The sequence below is a fragment of the Nannospalax galili genome, unplaced genomic scaffold (assembly GCF_000622305.1).
Source record: "Nannospalax galili isolate Female #2095 unplaced genomic scaffold, S.galili_v1.0 scaffold1892, whole genome shotgun sequence".
Taxonomy (NCBI): Eukaryota; Metazoa; Chordata; class Mammalia; order Rodentia; family Spalacidae; genus Nannospalax; species Nannospalax galili.
The window spans coordinates 305,108-314,222 of record NW_008331144.1 but is presented as its reverse complement, the minus strand read 5'-3'; the positions used below and the strand labels follow the sequence as shown (position 1 = coordinate 314,222).

General features: G+C 47.5%; 1 protein-coding gene across 4 annotated transcripts in view; it reads right to left on the bottom strand.

Annotated features, from left to right (window-relative positions):
- The window catches only part of Foxp4 (forkhead box P4), a 56,083-nt gene that overhangs the window by 41,902 nt on the left and 5,066 nt on the right, over positions 1 to 9,115 (bottom strand). The window lies entirely within an intron of this gene.

The window sequence follows — 9,115 nt, the reverse complement described above, 5'->3', positions numbered from 1 at the left end:
TTTTATTAATTCTCTGAGCATTTCATACATGTATACTATGTATTTTGATCACACACACACACACACACACACACACACGGCTCTACCATAAATGGAGTGTGGATTGGGGAAAGCCTGAAATGGAGTATAGGCTTAGCTACGAAGGATGAACAAGCTTGGCCAGGCAGACTGAACACTGAATACAGGAAAAACACATGCAAAGGCCTTCATTGACCAAAAGAGAGACCACCAGACTTTTCAAGGACTGAAAGTCTTTGCAATGGTTACATTTCCTAGATCACACCACCATGACATAGAACTCAGTAGTGGGGTTTATCTTATTTGTTCTTCCTTTTTTCTGGCTATTCTGCTAACAGATCTTCAGTCTAGGGAACAGAAGCAAGAGGGCTTTTCAGAGCCATCAACGTTGGTCTGACTGGGAGCTGAGGCTGCCTCTCAAGTCAAAGGCCCAGGGACCTCCTGTCTCAGGGTGGCTCTGACCCTTGCTGGCTGCAGATTTCCAGGAGTGAGGAGGAAGGCTCAGTAGCAGCTACCTGGCCCTGGGCCTTACTCTCTTGTCAGTCTACCTGCTAACCCTGCAAAGGCCTGATTCACAATGTTGAGAAAGAAGCGAGGTCATCAGTCTGAGCCTCTGTCTTCATCTCTAATGTGGCGCTGATATCAACAAGCCTGCCTCCCAAGGATACTGTGGAATCAAATAAGATAGTGCAGGAAGGAGATGGTCAGAGAAGGGCAGTTCTTGTCACTCTGGGCTCCAGAAGGCCCAGCTGCAGCTCATTCTCAGACTGAGCTAGAGTTTAAAAGTTCATACCCCTTTCTTCCAGACCTTGATTCAGCGTTTGAAAAAAACAAAGGCAGGACCAACCAGATAGAAAGAGACAGAATGCCACAGTAGGACAGAGGATGCAGCTCAGTGGTAGAACGCTAGCCTAGCATGTGCAAGGCCTGGGTTCCCTCCCAGGCAACCTCTTCCCTAAGCCCCTGTCCTCATGAACTCTGGGACTTTCCCTCCCACGGGTGGGTCAGAGGTTGGCACCTTGGCTTCTCCCCACCCACCTGTGCCTGAATGCCAGGCCATAGATTCTCTATAAATGTGATGTCCTAGGGCCTCCAACTTTGGATACCATTCAAGTCCTCTTAGCATAAAACTTCAGAGCTTGAGGGGCTTGGTGAAAGTGGCAGGGCAAAGGCATGTTCACTTAAAATAATAGGTCATGGGGTTGGAGAGATGGTTCAGCAGTTAAGAGCCCTGATTGATCTTGCAGAGGACCCAGGTTCAGTTCCCAGCACCCACATGATGGCTCATAAGCATTCATAACTCCAGTTCCAGGGGATCCAAATTCCTCCTCTGGCCTATGAGGGCACTCTATACATGTACTTACATGCATGTAGGAAAAATACTTGTATGTATAAATAAATAAATAAATAAAGCCTAGTGTAGTGGTGCAGCACTTTAAACTCAGCACTCGGGGCGGGGGGGGGGCAGAGGCAGACAGATCTCTGTGAGTTCAAGGACAGCCTGGTCTACATAGTAAATTCCAGGCCAGCAGGGGCTACAGGGAGACCCTGTTTCAAAAAGACCAAAAAATATATGTAAATAAATAAAATATTAAAGGGTTGACAGACAACCTTAGATTGGGAATCTGAGGCACTGTCTTGGGCTCTCTTCTCCAGATCCTCTCCCAAGTTTCAAATAGCTTAATTTTCTAATTCTAAAAGGAGCAGACATCTTGGTACAATATTTTGGGAGGGGGGATGAAAAATTATAAACTGGGTATAGTGGTATTCACCTATAATCATAGCACTTGGGAGGCTGAGGCAAGAGGATAAGAGTTGTAGGCCAATCTGGGCTACATACTGAGACTCCATCTCAAAAATCAAACAGCTGGGGGCTGGAGCAATGGCTCAGTGGTTAAACGTCCTAAGTACTGTTCTTACAGAGGACCAGAGTTTGGTTCCCAGCACCCACATTGGGGAGCTCCCAATCACCTGTAACATCAGTTCGAGGGGGATCTGACACTTCTGGCCTCCTTGGGCATGCATTCAAATGCACACACCCCATTCATAAAATAAATCTAAAAAACAAAAAAGCAGCTGCGTATGGTGACACACTCCAGAAGAGGAGTGTCAGATCCCCTGGAATTGGAGTTAAGGATGATGGTTAGCCAACATGTGGGTGCTAGCAATCAAATCTGGGTCCTTTGCAAGAGTCACTGAGCCACCTCTCTAGCCCCGACATCAAATATTTTAAACAAGTTGTTAATGGTTAAATGGGTTTGAATGTCTGTTTTCCAGAATTTATTTTGTTAAACCCAGAGTCTGACATGTAGGCTGTTACCTATTTTTACTGATGAGAACAAAATACCGTCTTTTTTACTGTTTGCTTAAAATGCATGCTTAAAAAGTAGAATTATTTCTCCTTCACCTTCATCTTTTTTTAAGATTTATTTTTATTTTATTGATTTAATTTGCTTGTTTGGTTTGGGTTTTCTTTTTCTTTGAGACAGGCTCCCTGTAGCCCCAGCTGGCCTGAAGCTTGTTATGTAGACCAGGCTGGTGTTGATCTCAGAGATCTGTCTCCCTACATCTCCTGAAGTGCTAGGATTAAAGGCCTGTACTAACAACGCTGGCTTTTAAAATGATTTTAATTATGTGCGTTTGTGTGTCTGTGGCATGAGTGCAAGTTTCCATGGAGACCAGGTAAGGTGTTGGATCCCCTTGAGCTAGAGTTATAGGTGGTTGTGAACTGCCTGATATGGGTGCTGGGTGCTGAACTCAGATCCTATGCAAAAGCCAAACATGACTCTTAACTGCTGAACCATCTGTCTAGCCCAGCCGCCATCTTCTTTTGAAACAAGGTCTCACTATGTAGCCCCGGCTAGCCTGGAACTCACCTAGCTCCTAGCTTCCCCAGTGCTGGGATTACAAGTGTAAGAAACCACTGCAAGCCTTTGAAATTACATATTTTTGTTTGTTTGTTTGTTGTTTTGAGACTAGGTCACATGAAATCCTGACTGGGCTCAAATTAGCTATATAATGGCTATGTAGCTGAAGGTAACCTTGAACTTTGATTCTCCTGCCTCCACCTCCCAGATGCTGGAAAGGCACGCATGAACCATCACTACTCAACTTTAGAATTGCAAATCTTTAAAGTTCTTGATTTCATTGATGTCCATAAAATTGATACGTTTTTCTCCTTTAATATAGCCACATCTCCAAAGACTCACAAACCTTCACCTTTGTGGCTATTTGTTACTATTCCCCTCAGCTCATTCTCCAGGAAGGTGTCAGTTCTACATAAGGCATTGGAACCTAATGCTAAGTCTGCTGAGTGTGTGAGCTCTGGGTGCAGAGGTCAGGAGCGGGCCTTTACTGTAACTGCTACTGTGCAGCAGGAATCTTGGCAAACAGAGGTGAAGAAAACACAGTCCAGGCTTTTGGTGGAAGATAAAGAGAATCAGAAGCATACAACAGTTCAGGTAAGTATACTTTCTAATGCAGGAACCTTAAAAGACAAGCCATACCTATGTCCCACCCTAAGCCAGTTGAATCAGGTTCTGGGGGAATGGGACCTAGGCATGCGCATTACACAGAGGTTTCCCTGGAATTCTGAACTACAAATTCAGTCAGGGTGGAGAAACTGTCCTACACACAAATACAGGTACACACACCTTTGCAAATGTTATATGAAGTACTGGAATGGGAAGGGTGGGTGCCTAGAAGGGGTGGGGTGCTCTAGAAAGGCTGAGTCACAAGGCATAATTTGTGAAATATTTTATTCTTTTTTTTTCTTTGTGGTACTGGAGACTGAGCCCAGGGCCCTGTGCACATTGGGTAAGGGCTTTACCATTCAGCAACATTAACCCTTAACTTTTTTCTTAAAATTCGAGACAAGGGCTCCCTAAGTGACTCAGGCTGGCATTGAATTCTGTAACCCAGGCAGATCTTGAATGCATAATCCTCCTGCCTTAGCCTCCAGAATCGCTGGGATTACAGGTCTGGGTTTCTAAATCCAGCCTGTATTTCATTCCAAATCACAGCCACCCCACTCCCCGAGTCTTTGACCACCCTTTCCTACACCTTGACTCTCTTTCTCTCCTCCACACTCCATGGCTCACTTTGAAAGAGGAACCAGTTTTCAAAGATATCAAAGGACTTTAACAAGGTCATCTGGTTACCAAGTGGCTGAGCTGAACTGAAACCCCAGAGCCTTCCTGGCATCCCACCTCTGAGGTGACAAGTCTGAGCCACTCTTCACCACCACTTTCTCCCAGTGCATCTTCTACTGTCTCAGGCACCAAATACTCCCAACCAGGCTCCAGGCAAGGAAGCGTCACTCAACAATCTTTCCGACTACCCTGACCAAAAGGAAGAATTAACAAATAAAAAAAGAGGGTGCACCAAAGATCCCACTCCATCTCATTAAGAAAGTAAACATAAGAGCCATCTAAGTGTCTAATTAAGCTTCTAATTAGTCCCTGCTTGTTACTAATGCAAATTAGATTACTCCGCTTAACTACAGCATGTCCACAACACCCTTGTTAATTGCGGCCTTTTGAAATTAAATTACTCCCTAATTAGCATATCAAAGCCATTGATTCGGAGCTGGGAAAGATGAGGGCAAGGGGAGCCTAATGCCAAGTTTGGTTAATCAGAGACAGCTAATTAAATAGTGACGTCTTACGTGGGGGGCCTGCCGGTTCAGGGGTAAGGGCAACCCATTCAGGGCCCAGGTGACCATCTGGAGCCTTAGCCTGGTGGGGCCCTTGGCACCGGGGCCTGCAGTGGGCCTGGGAGGGGTTCTGGGGGCCCTGCAGCAGACTACCCTGACTGGCCCTCCCTGACCCTTCTGTTATCCACAGATGATTTCTAGGCAGGACACTGAAAAGGATCTTGGGGATCAATTCAGGGGCATCCAAACCACAGCAATTTGCAAATCTGAGCATCCTTGCCCTTCTCTGTCCCAGCATCAACATGAGTTCCCAAGGTGCCTTGCTCTTTCTAATCCTCAGTGGGCCAGTGCCTATTTGTAATCCCATTCTTTAAATTCTACTTATTTATTTTAACTTTACATGTATGAGTGTTTTTCGTGCATGTATGTAAGTAAGTGTACCTGTGCATGCAATGTCCACAGAGGTCAGAGAGGGCATCAGATTCCTGGAACTGGTCATTAGTTGCTATGTGGGTGCTGGGCACCAATGCTCTTAACTTGTGATCCCATCCCCCCCACCCCCCCTCCTTTTTTTTTGGTCTTTTTGAGACAGTCTTCCTGTAGCTCCAGCTGGAACTTAGTATGTAGACCAGGCAGGCCTTGAACTCCAGAGATCTGCCTAGGCGTGTGCCACCACACTCGACTGTGATCCCATTCTTAAAAGATAGCCCCTCTCTATCAATAACGAGACATCAAATTAATTTCTAGAGGATGTGAGCTTCTGATGAAGCAAAATCTCACTGATGAGGATCGGGCCAGAGGTGGTGGCCAGCACTCCTCCTTTTAATCCGGCTCCTCCCCTGACAAAATATACACACAGTTAAGTTCTGTCGTAGGAGCAGGTAAAAAGGTTTTGACTTCTAACGAGGGATGGGCTTCTTCTGAGGCCTTATTAATTCACTCCATGGTAGAAAGGGGAAACACTAGGATGTAGCTTAATGGTATCTGGCTTGCTTAGTTTACACAGGGTCCTATATTCAATCCCCGACACCACTAAAAAACAAGAACAATCTGCCACCATCAGTGTTTGGGTGACAGCATGGAAATTCTATTTGGGCAAGGAGTGTGTTGCTACAGGTCTTCTCTAAGCTCTTGAGGGGCAGACCACTTAGGGTCCTTGAGATAGCCCCTCCCATTCACATTCTCCTTAAAGAATACTGGGGACAGGTAAATGTCTATGTGTGATGGTGCATGCCTTTAATCCCAGCACTCCAGAGGCAGAGGCAGGTGGATTTCTGAATTTGAGGCCAGCCTGGTCCACACAGCCAGTTCTACAGAAGCTACATAGTGAAACCTTGTCTCAAAAAAGAAAAGACGTTAACCAATAGGTCCTCAGCAGCTAGGCTGGCCACCAGAGAGGCCAGGGGAGAAGCAGCTGTTTCTCAGTCTCAACCTGGCCTTACTGCACATAAATGCAGGCGGCATTTGGATTGTTCAAAGGAAGCCCAAGTGGGGATACTTGAGAAATTTACCATGGATTGAATTGTGTGGGAGCCAACAAAACTCAGCAGGGGCAAAGTTAGTCCATTTATAACCTCTCAGCCCTTCAATAAGAAGCACTTCAAGAGATAGGTTCAAGTTAACTGAGTGACTCGGGCTAAGTCACACCACCTCTCTGCTCTTGGGTTCTTCACCTATTGAAGGAGAGTAATAATGGCCCCTGGGGCATCTCTCCAGGCTGTTAGGTGACAGGGGGAGGGATGCTAAGCTGTACAGCACAGTTCCTCAGTGGGAGTCTGGTAACGACCTGGTACTGTCTGCCACAATCCCTTGCTGGGTTTCCTAACAGGGATATCTTCTAGAACCTCCCTCATCCCACCCCATCTATTAGGCAAGGGGCTGAGCCAGGACTTCCAAGCGTCTTTGAATGATACTGAAGGCAGATTCCTGAAAAGGTGGGACCTGGCTGTTGAGAAGCTGGGAGGTTCCACACCTGTGTCTTCTGCTTTGTATTTGATGGATCAGCTCTGTCACGGACAACAACTTCTAAATAACCCTAAAAATGGAAGATGGGCCAGTGAGATGGCTTAGCTGGTAAAGGTGCCTGTAGTCAGGTCTGACAACCTGACTTGAATTCCCAGAAGCTAGAGTGTGGAAGGAGAGAACTGACTCCTAAAAGTTGTGCTCTCAGATCGCCACACACAAATAAATAGTTAAGTAAATGTTTAAAAAAAGGTTCCCTACCTTGGTCCTTCTGTGTCCCCCTTCCCCTAATTAGGGTACAAGCTGCCAGTTCCCTCCCAGGTTCTCTGATGGTGGTCCCTGGAGACAAGGTCAAGGTCAGAGCCAAATTCCCAAAAGGTAAGATTTTATTTAAGGAAAATTCAAACACAAAGGGAAGTCCTCCTGTCTCTAGCCCAGAAATGGTTGAGTCCACCCAGGACTCAGCAGACGGGCACTCTAGCAAAGGGCTCAGAGAAGTGCCTTTATTTTAAAAAATAGGTGAAATTAAAAGCAAGGCAGAAAGAAAGAGTTTGGGGGGAGGGTTAGGCAGTCCTGGTGAGCAGGGGGGAGGGGGGCCAGAAGCATATAAGGGCCAAGTTGAAGCCCGCCTCACAGAGCTCTCTCTCCCAACGAGATTCAATTAATTGATAACAAGAGGCATCAAATTAATTTCTGGAGGATGTGAGATTCTGATGAAGGGAAATCTCGTCGATGGGGATCAGGCAGGAGGAGGTGGGCAGCGCCCCTTTTAATCAAGCTCTGGCTGTCTAATTGGCAAAGAAGAGACTTGCACGGGTCACAGGGTCCCTGCCCCGAGTCCCACAGCGCCCCCTCCGGGAAGTCTCTGCAGAGGCAATAGCCCAGGGACAGTCTGCCAAAACAAAGATGGTGTACAGCCTGTGGAAGGTGAAGCCAGGGAGAGGAGACTTTGAATTGACTTGACTATACACTAGGAAACCCAATGCCCACAGCATGCCTAAGGCCAGCCAGCGAGTTAGGATTTTGGTAACAGTGCCTTACTGGGACCCCACAATGCACCTGTGCAACTGAAGGACCCAGATTTGCAATGCTATCCCCAAGCACTGAAGTGTAGGACTTTGGGAGTGTAGCATAGGTGGCTCTCTCGGTGGAAAACACAGATCATGAAGTCCAAGTCCCCCAACCCAAAGCCCAGAGGAAGAAGGTAGAAGTCTACTGCACTCTGATGGGGAACCTCAGGACCAGCAGCTGCACTCCTAAGCTCAGGTCTTAGGAACTGGCAATGAGGCTGGATGCTCTTGGGGCTCAGGGAACATTCTGGGGTGGCACCCCAGAGCTTCCACCGCTGGTGTGCTCTGCTGGGAAGGAGGGCAGGTAATTAACTCAGGGTCCCAGAAGGAGGAATTCTCCCAGTGGACCAAAGATAGATCCTCAACACAGCCCAGCCCATCAAGTGGCTCCGGTCCCTGGCTTTATTCCCCAAGCACTTACAGCAGCCACCCTGGCTAGACCTGGATGTTCTATCACTGCCCTCAAATTCTCTCTGGCAAGACCTTTACCCACATCCTGCAGATGGATGAAGCATACCCCTACTTTCTTTGGGAGCGACTTCTTTAGGGCCCCCTCCCTCCATTTCCTAGAAATGTCAACTTCTAGAAATGCAGGGCCAGCCAGAGTCATACCCCAGGAGCCAGCTCTGATCTGGCAGGGTCAAAGACATAAGAACATAGCCCTCCATACCTGCCTATCCCCCACATTCCCCTCACACTGGGGTGGGGGGGCGACAAGAACTCTACCACAGCCAGGTTACCCTATCAGGGACCCAGCCAGCCTCTTATCACCAGCACCAATCTAAAAGATCCACATGCTCCATTTCTGATTCTCTACCATGCAAGAGAGCCCCCTCTTAGTTCACCTCTTTTCTGGGTCCTTCCATTGTGTTGCTGCACACAGTAGGCATGCCACTGAGGTATGTAGACATGACCTAAAAGCCTGTCTCTATTCCAAGTCTATTCTGAGCTGAGCAGTCATCACTGCTCCCTCCCTTGTCCTGCCTGTCAGAATGTGGGGGGCATGTCCCAACACCACAAAAATAATCAATCAATCTGGGTCCCTTTTGTCCCCACCAGCTCTCCCTATCTTGAACAAACAGCACCCTTTATTCTGTACCATTCCACATTCACTCCCCCTGCCCGTTTACATGGTAGCAGCCCAGGAGAAATGAAATCAGAACCAGCTCCAGTGGGAAAGCAAACGCCCTTCACCACACAGCCCAGCCACCTTGAGACCTCAGTTGGGCAGAGGAAGAGGAAGGGGCCCAGGAGGTGAGGTAAAAGCTGAGAATGAAGGCAGGGGGTGATGGAGGAAAGAGAGAGGGATGAGTGGGGGGGAGAGAAAGAGAGAGGGGAGAGAGAGAGAGAGAGAGAGAGAGAGAGAGAGAGAGAGAGAGAGAGAGAGCACACAAGAGCAGACGTCTGCTGT